This window comes from Tachyglossus aculeatus, chromosome 6, assembly GCF_015852505.1.
Source record: "Tachyglossus aculeatus isolate mTacAcu1 chromosome 6, mTacAcu1.pri, whole genome shotgun sequence".
NCBI classification, from domain to species: Eukaryota; Metazoa; Chordata; class Mammalia; order Monotremata; family Tachyglossidae; genus Tachyglossus; species Tachyglossus aculeatus.
The window spans coordinates 8,116,604-8,127,856 of record NC_052071.1 but is presented as its reverse complement, the minus strand read 5'-3'; the positions used below and the strand labels follow the sequence as shown (position 1 = coordinate 8,127,856).

The 11,253-nt window shown below is 44.3% G+C and overlaps 1 non-coding gene across 1 annotated transcript; it reads left to right on the top strand.

The window, feature by feature from the left end:
• Window positions 1–1,846: 1,846 nt before the first annotated feature.
• Window positions 1,847–1,984, top strand: LOC119930269. The gene has a single exon (XR_005451751.1). It is a non-coding gene; the product is annotated as a small nucleolar RNA SNORA7 (small nucleolar RNA).
• Window positions 1,985–11,253: the final 9,269 nt, after the last annotated feature.

Genomic DNA, 11,253 nt, shown 5'->3' with positions numbered 1-11,253 from the left:
AGCTTCTGACTCATAGGCCCATGCTCTCATCACACAGGGCTCACAAACCAACCAGATGGGAGATAAAGGATCTTTTCTTCCTTTCACCAATCAGGAAACAGGTTCAGAGAGGTCAACTGACTCGCCCAAAGTCACCCAGTAAATCCACGGCGGAGCCAAGGGCAGAAGTCATGTCTCCTGACTCCCAGAGTAATAGTGCTAGGCCATACTGTCTCCTTCTCCTCCTTGTACTTCAATTTGAAAAAATTCATGATTTTCTGCTACTTTTATTGCTCTTGCTCCATCTATTGTAACCACAAAATCTGTGCACCGCTTTTCAACGTTCCAAAACACACACACAAATGAAGTTCTAACTGTTCATATGAGGAAGGAATGGCCATTTGGCTGCGTGGATCTGCGCTGTTGGCACAAGGACAGCTTTGGAGAGTGACACTGATTGCTTTGCGGTCATGCCCTGGGAGGAATCAATGTGGGGGTCTCCTGCTCAAATTTGATTTTATCCAATGTTTTCCCGAAATGGGCCGGAAAGCCTCAGAGGTAGTGATGAGAGTCTGGGGTGGAATCTAAAGTGATGAAAGAGTCAGCATGCTCTGCGGGCGGTGGGGAGGGGTTATTTTTAGAATTGTATCTCTCAAATAGGCTCCGATGGGCAAAGAGAGAATAGTATGATTCAATCAATGATACTAATTGAGTGCCTACTGTGTGCAGAGCGCTGCCCTAAGTGTTTGAGAGACTTAGAGCATGCGGCAAAGTGGTTAGAGCTCGGATCTGGGAGTCAGGAGGTCAAGGGTTCTAATCCCGGCTCCATCACTTGTCTGCTGTGTGACTTGGGGCAAGTCGCTTCACTTCTCTGTGCCTCAGTCACCTCATCTGTAAAATGGGAATGAAGACTGAGTCCCACATGGGTCAGGGACTGTGTCCAAATTGATTTCATTCATTCATTCATTCAGTTGTATTTATTGAGTACTTACTGTGTGCAGAGCACTGTACTGAGTGTTTGGAAAGTACAATTCAGCAATAGAGACAATTTCTGTCCGCAATGGGCTTACAGTTTTGTAGTGGGGAGACAGACATAAAAACAAGTAAACAGGCATCAATAGCATCAATATAAATAGAACTATAGATATATATACATCAAAATAAGTAACCAGACATTAAGTAAATAGAATTATAGATATGCTTTGTCTGTCTCCACAGTGCCTGGCACATAGTAAGCACTTAACAAATACCATTATTATAATTATTGTCATTATTAATAGAGGCGGTAGGCATGAACCCTGCCTTCAAGAACTGTACTTACACAATCAATCAGTGGTATTGAGTGCCTGCTGGGTAAAAAGCAAAGTGCTGAATGAGTACAATAGAATTTTGTCTTGTTTAGTGTCGTCGAGTCATCTCCGACGCATAGCGACGTCGTGGACACATCTCTCCCAGAACGCCCCACCTCCATCCGCAATCGTTCTGGTAGTGTATCCATTGAGTTTGGATAAGACGATTAGTAGAGGTCTTTGCCCTCAAGGACTTTACGTACTGTCTAGAGGAAGAGATAGTCACTGCCACTCAATAGTATTGATTGACCTCCAACTGTGCGTCACACACTACCCTAAACACTTGCTAGAGTATTCAAGGGTCAGTAGACAGGTTCCCTGACTTCAAGGAGTTAACCGTCTAATGGAAGAAGCATTCAATCCTTCAGTGGTACATCTTGAGTGCTAACTTTGTGCAGGGCACTGTGCTAAGTGCTTGGAAGACTACAATAGAATCTAAAGACAAACTTGCCCTTGAGGAGCTTACGGTCTAACAAGTGAAATAGATGCAATCAGGTAATGAATAGTATCGATTTAACTCCCTCTCAGGGTCACACCTGGAGAGCTTACAGTCCTCTACCAGTCTCGGCTACGGGAGGGAGAGTCAAGTAGGGGCCTACCCATTCCATTCCCAGCCTGGACAGTGGCTAGTGAGTGGAAGGCAATATACTACAAGTCAAAACTCACCTATGCTGGGCAGCAGTGGCATGGGAGAGAGTCGAGGGTGGAGACTTGAGTTTACTGCACGGAAGGCGGCAATGGTAAACCATTTCTGGATTTTTACCAAGAAAACTATCTGGATACACTACCAGAATGATTGCAGATAGAGAGCAGGGCACTCTGGGAGAGATGTGTCCGTGGTGTCCCTATGGATCGGAAACGACTCGATGGCATAAGACAAGACATCGATTTAACATCTTTCATACACAGAGCACTGTCCTAAGCACTTGAGAGTACAATAATAACAATGATGGTACTTGTTAAGCGCTTACTGTGTGTGAAGCACTGTTCTAAGCACTGGGGGATAGAAGTTGATCAGGTTGTCCCACGTGGGACTCACAGTCTTAATCCCCATTTTCCAGATGAGGTAACTGAGGCACAGAGAAGTTAAGTGGATTAGCCAAGGTCACAGAGCTGACAGATGGTGGAGCTGGGACTCAAACCCATGACCTCTGACTCCCAAGCCTAGGCTCTTTCCACTGAGCCATGATGCTTCTCAGTATTAGAAGACAAAATCCCCACCCTGAAGGAACTTACTGTCTAATAGGTGATGGTTATTATGAAGCAGCATGACTGGGTGGAAAGAGCACAAAATCAGGGAGCCTGGTTCTAATCCCGTTTTTGTCAATTGCTTACTGTGTGACCCTGGGCAAGTCACTTAGTTTATCAGTCCCTCAGTTTCCTCAACGGTAAAATGGGGAGTCAATACCTGTTCTCTCTCCTACTTAGACTGTGAGCCCCAAGTGGAACAGGAACTGTGTCCAACATGATTAATCTGTAGCTATCTCAGTGCTTAGAACTGTGCTTGGCGCATAGTAAGTGCTTAGTAAATACATTATTAGTATTATTGTTATTGCATCTTTATCACTATCACTTGGAGTATTCACCCTTCAGGTTTCAAAACAGAGAAAGATTTCCTCTTCCAAAAATCTCCCAGGGAAAAAGCATATTCTGTTAAGACCTAGGCAAAATGGAGACAGAAGCATTCTGTCTAAATCCAGTTTCCTTAGTCTCTCTAAAGGCAGGGCAGCTCCTGTTCCAGTGGATTCAGACTTGAAGAAAGTTAGGCAGTGTGGCTTAATAGATAAAGTTTGGGCCTGGGAGCCAGAGGACCTGGGTTCCGGTTCTGGCTGGCAACTTTTCTGCTGTGTGGCCTTGGAAAAATCACTCTGCTTTTCTGTGCCTCAGTTATGTCATCTGTCAAATGAGGATTAAGACTATGAATCCCATGTGGACAGGGACTGCATCCAACCTGATAAACTTGCATCAACCCCAGTGCTCAGAACAACGCTTAGTCAGTCAGTCAATAGTATTCACTGAGCTCTTACGGTGTGCAGAGCACTGCATGAAGCCCTTGGGAGAGTACAATAAAACAATAAACAGACACATTCCCTGGCCACAACAAGCTTACACTTAGTGCTGCTGTACTGAACTGCTGTAAAATGTAGTAGAAAGAGCACAAACCTGGGAACTGCTGTACTGAACTCCTCTGAGCCCTCATGGAAAGATCACAGGATTAGGAGTGAGGAGACTCAAGTACTAATCTAGGCTCCACCAATTCCTTGCTGTGTGATCCTAGGGAAGTCACTTCACTTCTCTGTGCCTCAGTTCCTTGATCTGTAAAATGGGGATTAAATATTCATTCACCCTCCCTCCCTACATTGGACTGTGAGCCCCATGTGGAAGTAAGACTGTATCTGATCCGACTGTACTGCGTTAACCCCAGTGCTTAGCACACAGTAAAAGCTTAACACATACAGTACTAATGATAATAATAATGATTAGTAATCACCTCTGCCCCAGCTTGTGAAAACTACTTTATGTTCTCAATAAGTAACGAATCAGCAAAGTAACCTCACCTCGGGAAATAAATGCCCACCTGGAGCTCCAGAAAGTTCAGGTGACTATTTCAGGACAAAGGCTTTGCCAGGCAAAGATCAAGCCGTGCCTTCTGGATCTGAACAAGCCTTAATGCAGACCTCATATCTTTTAACAAAACACCACGGTGCCATTTCAGAAGTTTCCCAACCCTCCCTTCAGGGCCCTGCTGCTTCTGCACTTAAATATTTCCTCACCAGCCCCTAATTTGCATGCCAGATCGGCCCAGAATTGACAGGTAAATTATCCCGCCGGAGCTGTTAAAATATCCCCCACAAAAACGACCGTATTCAAAAACGTCACTGAGCTGAGATTTTTCTGGTCCTGGGTCACGAAAAATATTACTTTGGAAATCTGCAACGGAAATTAGCATGAATTAACGCATCATTTCCAAAAGTCTCTTTCCCTTCTATTCAAGAGACTTGGGGAAAAAAGCCAAAAGCTCAAAAGGAAAATAAGGGCGGATCACAAGGTTCTCTTCTCCCCGAGAACTGAGAGTGTCATCTCAAGTCATCCTCTTATCTTGGCCTACCACTGGCATGATGGAAAAACACCAGCCACTGATGTTCGATTCTCTTGCTCTCCCCATGTCCACTGGCCACTTGTGGTTGCTGCATGGGTGTTTATCAAACCTTGGAGGGCATGGGGTTGACGAGACTTTGAACAGCCAAAACTGGACGCAGGTAAAGACCAGCGATACAACCACTTTGTCATAAACTGATTTCAATTAATCAATGGTATTGATTGAACACTTTCTATGGGCAGAGAAATATACTTAGAACTGCCAACGCTTAGAACAGTGCTTTGTGCATAGTAAGCACTTAACAAATACTAAAATTATTATTACTAAGTGCTTCGGAGAGGACACTGTAACAGAGTTGGTAGACATCCTTCCTCTCCACCAGGAGCTTACGCTTACTCCACCCTTATCACGGGGGTCGACTGGGAGATAATATTACTCCTTTAGTGTTAAGAATAATGGCGGTATTTGTTAAGCGCTTAATATTGCCTAGCGTTGTACTAAGTGCTGAGGTAGCTCCAAGATCATCAGTTCAGTCAGAGGCCGTATCCCACGTGGCACTCAAAGTATAAGAGCTATTTAATACCCATTTTACAGAGGAATCAATCTATCAGATGTATTAAGCACTTGCTGTGTTCGGAGCACTGTACTAAGCTCTTCGGAGAGTACCACATAATAAAACAGACACAATCCCTGTCCACAATGAGCTTACAACCTAAAGGGGGAGACAGACGCGAATATAAATAAATAAATTATGGTTGTGGGCACAAGTGCTGTGGGGGTGTGGGAGTGGTAAATAAAAGGGAGCAAATCAGGTGGGTGCAGAAGGGAGGAGGAAAAGAGGAAATGAGGGCATAATCTGGGAAGGATTCTTGGAGGCAATGTGCCTTCAATAAGGTTTTGAAGGTGGGGAGAGAGATCATCTGACATATTTTAGAGGAAGGGCGTTCCAAGGCAGAGGCAGGACAGGGGCGAGAGGTAGGTGGTGAAATAGACGAGATCTAAGAAAAGTGAGTAGGTTGGAAGAGGAAGAGGCTAAAGCATAGAGAGGTGACTTGCCTAAGGTCTCCCAGCGGGCAAGTGGCAGAGGTAGGATTAGAACCCAAATCCTCTGATTCCCTGGCCAGGTCTCCCTCCTCTTTCCACTAGGCCACACTGCGTGTTGAGTTCAAGTGATTCCCTTGAAGCTACTTCCAGAACATGGTTTGAGGGATCGATGCTAGCTTCAGCGAAAGATGGATTCAGCAGAATGGTAAAGGAGGTATCTCAGCCTGTGCTTGTCCTAGTTATTGCTGGGTCATTCAAAAAACAACCACAGGCAGCATAAAGGCCAGTTGCATCTAATAATATTAAGGGCATTTGTAAGCACTCACTATATACCACACACTGTACTAGGCGCTGGGGTGGAGACAAGCTGATCGGGTTGGACACAGTCCGTGTCCCACATGAGGCTTCCCAGCCTTCATCCCCATTTGACAGATGAGATAACTGAGGCACAAAGAAACAAAGTGACTTGCCCAAGATCATACAGCAAACAAGTGGTAGAGCCGAGATTGGAACCCTGATCCTCAGACTCCCAGGCCCGAACTCCACCCAGTAGGCCATGCTACTTCTCTTCTGCTCCTTCTGCTTCTCTAGAAACCTCATTTTCATGATCTTGTACAATAAACTCCTCCTAGTCTGATTCCATCCATCCTGGGAAGCAAGGCAGCAGAGAGATTTATTAGCCGAAGGATAATTTTCCCCAAAATAGCCCCCTTCTGACCACGAGATGGTTTTGATCCTATCGCTAATCATGTGCCATAGTGAAGGTAAAACTCACTAATTAGGCTTCTATCTCCGAGGAGTGCTTTATCTTATCTTGGTCGAGATCTCAGAGAGCCTGTTTGATCTAGGGAAGGGTTTCAGGATAGTTTGGGATGAGATGTGGGCCAGAATTTAAAGAGTGATAATGAACAGAGTAACTTCAGAACAATCAGGAATTTCATTTTATATGGGGATGGTGAAGTCTAGCAAAGAGAACCCCTGCTACTTAGCTCGATGGCCATTGATGATCTCTCATTAGAATTATTTATTTATATTAATGTCCATCTCCCTTTCTAGACTAAGCTCATTGTGTTATATTGTACTCTCTAAGGAGCTTAGTACAGTGCTCTCTGCAAAGTAAGAGCTCAATAAATACGAATGACTGATTGATCGATGAAGATGTTTCTAATCAATATCAATGTATACATTTTTCTTTTGCATAGTTTGTCATTCAAACATTAAGGAACCGTCGATGTAAATGCCACAATAGCCACAATATCTAATCAATTAGATGTAATCTGCTGCTAATCAGAGAAGCAGTGTGGCTTAGTGGAATGAGCCTGGGCTGGGAGTCAGGAGGGCCTGGGTTCTAATCTCAGCTCTGCCACTTGTCTGCTGTATGACCTTGAGCAGGTCACTTCACTTGTCTGCACCTCTGTTATCTGTAAAATGGGGCTGAACTGCTGGCTTTTCCTTCCCTCTTAGTCTGCACGCCCTGTGTGTGTGTGACAGAGACTGTGTCTAGCATGATTATCCTGCATCTACCCTAAATCTCATAGCACAATGAGTGTTTAACAAATTCTGCAGTTATTACTAGCACATAAGTGCTCTTAAAAAAACAAAATGATTATTCTTATTATTACTATTATTAACTATAATAAAGCACTTTAGAGTGGTCAAAATACAACCTCCAGTATTGGAATACACATTTTCCACATTTTCCTTTCTCAGGCTGTTAATTCCTGATGTCTTCAGCTTGGCAGTTTCCACTGCAAAAGTTTAGCAGAGCTAAAACGTGAACCAAGTCAGAAAAACAGACTTTTTAATCCTTTGAATTTTTTTCTTAACTGAAGTATTTGCCAGGACAGAGTGGCAGTTTAAAAGCTACCATTAGGAATATAATTGAACGGAACTGACAAAATATTAAAACACATAATGCGATCGCTATTTGTTCAGAGCTCGTGTTAATGTGGTAAGATTCATATGCAGATATCACATTTAATTTTGGGCATGTTGGATTATATCACCTCTTTTTAAAACAGTGTAGAGATGGACTGTATAAAACCCTCATAAACTTTTCACTTGTATTTTTTAATGGCATTTGTTAAGTGCTTTCTACGTGCTAGGAACTGAACCAAGTGCTGGGGTAGATGTGACCTAATCAAGTTGCACACAGATGCTGTCCCACATGGGGCTTGCAGTCTGAATCCCCATTTTAAAGATGAGGGAACTGAGGCACAGAGGAAGGGAAATAACTTGCTCAAGGTAATGCAGCAGATAAAAGGTGCTCAGGATTAGGACCCAGATCCTTCTGACTCCCAGGGCCTTTAACCATTAGGCCATTCTGTTTCTCAAGTAACAAAGTAAATTCCCCATTTCAAACTTCATTAAGACAGTCCAGGAATGGAGTACAGTACCCAGGATAAAGCAGGAGTGTAATGTATCCCAGGGATGGAATAACAATAGAAATGATAACAATGATAGTATATGTTAAGAGCTTACCCTGGGCTATGCGCTGTGCTAAGCCCTGTAGTAAAGACAAGATGATCAGGTCGGATGCAGTCCCTGTTCTGCATGGGGCCTACAGTCTAAGTAAGAGCGAGAACAGATAACAAGCCCCCATTTTACAGATGAGGAGACTGAGGGATGGAAAAGTTACATGACTTACCCAAGGTTACACAGCAGGCAAGTGGCCCAGCTGGGATTGGAACCCAGGTCCTCCGACTCCCAGGCCCGGGCTCTTCCCATTAGGCTACCCTGCCTCTCAATGTGCTCCATGGATGGGTGGAGTAGCCATAACAGGCCCTGAAGAGGACACTGTACAATGTTTTCTCTCTGTTCACCGAAGATTGGGTCATTTTTCACTGTAAAACATTAAATTAACAATTGCCGAAACCCAGTGAGACGTGTAGCACATGGAAGAGTTAAAGAGGTGAATGTGACATTTCGTAAGATTCTTTGGGCCTGAAATGTCATTGTAATTTGTGAAACAAAATAGTTCTGCAGCACGTACAAAAATTCCACACAGGTCATTCCTCCGTTGACCTGGTTGGGCTCGGCCCACGGCTGAATCTCCTCGCGTCTAGAGCTGGAATGGGCTAGAGTCCAATCTAACTTGGACCTCGGTAGTTCTGGTCAGCAGCTTCCAGTGGTGTCTCTGATGACACTGCTCTGTGCTGAACACTGTACTCAGTGCTCAGCACTGAGGAGAGCACACAGTGAGAAGCAGCCCGCCCCAGCAGATAGAGCCCGGGCCTGGGAATCAGAGGACCTGGGTTCTAATCCCGGGCCCAACCCTTGGCTGCTGGGTGACCCTGGGCAAGTCACTTCACTTCTCTGTGCCTCAGTTATCTCATCTGTAAACTGGGGAATATATCCTTCACTCTCTTACTTGGTGAGTCCCTTGTGAAACAGGGACAACGTCCAACCTGAGGGTCTTGCATGTGTCCTAGCACTTAGTACGGTGCTTGGCACAAAGCAATCGCTTAAACAATTATCATAAAAAACAATATTTGCAAATGCACCCAGAGTCCCTGACCCATACGGGTGCACAATCATGGTCAGCGTGGACCGACACTTAGAAAAGGAAAATATACTAGAGACTAGGCACAGGGACAGGAAATGGATCCCTGAGTATCTTGTACCATATACAAAGATAGGACTTGCTAGTTGTCAGCTCCCTGAAGGCAGGAACCATGTCTACTAGCCCCACTGTGTTTCCCCAAGTGCTCAGTACAGTGCTCTGCAAGCATTCAATCAGTGGTAGTTATCGGGTGTTTACTGTATGCAGAGTGCTTGGAAGAATACAACAGAGAGGTTAGACAGGTTCCCTGCTGAAAAAGAGTTTACACTCTAGAGGAAAATATAGACATTAAGGATGCATAGCAAGCACTCAAAGCACGCTGGAAAACAAGAATGAAAAACACATGATTAGCACAGTGTCTTGCCCTCAATACGCATTCTGTCAAAATGATCGATTATCGATTGGTCCAATAAACAGCCCTAGAAATAGGCTGGTGCTGATAATTCTCTCCTGCTCTAGGCACAGTCCAGGCTTCCAAACCACAGTCTCAATGTTTCAACAATAGAGAAGCAGCATGGCTTAGTGGAAAGAGCCCGGGCTTGGGAGTCAGAGGTCATGGGTTCTAATCCTGGCTCTGCCACTTATCAGCTGTGTGACTTTAGGCAAGCCACTTCACTTCTCTGTGCCTCAATGACCTCATCATTCAAATGGGGATTAAGACTGTGAGTCCCCCGTGGGACAGCCTGATTACCTTGTACCTACCCCAGTGCTTACAACAGTGCTTGGCACCTAGCGCTTAATAAATGCCATCATCATTATTATTATTATTAGAAACTGCCTAGAGCACCCTCTAGACTGTAATCTTGTGGGCAGGAAATGTGTCCGTTACATTGTACTCTCCCTAGCAATTAGGACAGTGCTCTGCACACAGTAAGTGCTCAAAAAAATACACTGACTGACAGGTGATAGACAACTGTCTTATTGTCAGAGCTTCGACAAGGAAATGTTCAAGGCCCTGGTAGAGGGGTGAGGGAGAGGGCTGAGGGGACTCAGGAAGAGAACAAAGATGACCTTTGCAGAGCCATCATGCTAACCACCCCATTTCTCAGGATCCTCTGGGTGGAGTGGATGCTGAAGGGAGGGAGAGCAGGGCAGGATGGGAATCAGGAGGCCAGAAGTGGTAACCAAGGCAACCGAAACCAAGGTAAGATAAGGAAATTCGGTCTTGCAGAAGAGCTGAGCTCACAAAATTGCAGGAGCTTGAAAACTTTCTCTGGTGAAGGAGGATTAACGGTGTTTACTGGGGCAGATCAGAGCAGGGCGTGAGGTGGATATCAGTGGGGATGGAGAGAGAGAGAGGAAGGAGATAAGGGCAGACGTGAAGAGGTGTTCTTCGATTATGAATTTCATGACTGACAGGGACTAGGGCCAATTCCCACCTGTTTATTCTCTCTCAGCACTTAGTATTGTGTTTTGCCTGCAGAAAGCATTTGGTAAATATTTATACTACTGAAGTAAGAAGTAGCGTGGCCTACTGAAAAAGTAACAGGCCTAGGAGTCATGCGACACGGGTTCTGATCCCAGCTCAGCCGCTTGCCTGCTGTGTAATCCTGGGTGAAGTCACTTCGCTTCTCTGGGCCTCAGTTTCCTTAACTGTAGAATGGGAATTCAATACTTAGACTGTGACTGACCTGATTAACTTGTATCTACCCCAGTGCTTAGAACAGTGCTTGACGCATAGTGAGCTCTTAACAGATACCATTAAAAAAAAGGAAGCCTGTCATCATCATCAATCATATTTTACTGTCTTCAATTTTACTGTCACTTCAATTTTACTATTTTACTGTCATCAATCGTACTGTCTTTACTCAGTGCTTCTGAATCCCAAGAGTTTAATGATATATTTACTCACTGACTTGGTCGACAGTATTGAATGGGCATCTATTGCATGCAGATCACTGATCTGGATGCTTGAGAGAGTATGACAGACTTAGTAAGCCTGATCCATTTACTGATTTCCAATCTCTGCTTTATTTGAAGCACTTGGTACAGTGCTCTGGACACAGAAAGCACTCAATAAATGCCATGGTCTAACTTGATTGATTGATTTGTCTTCAGGTCAAGTACAAAAGAAAAAGATATTTTGAGTTTTTAAACGCCTTGCTATTTGCATTTGGTTAAAGAACAATAAATGACCATTCAAGCTGATAGAGTTTTTAATCAGTCAATCAATCAATGGCATTTATTAGGCCCTTCCTGAGAGGCATTGTACTAAGCAC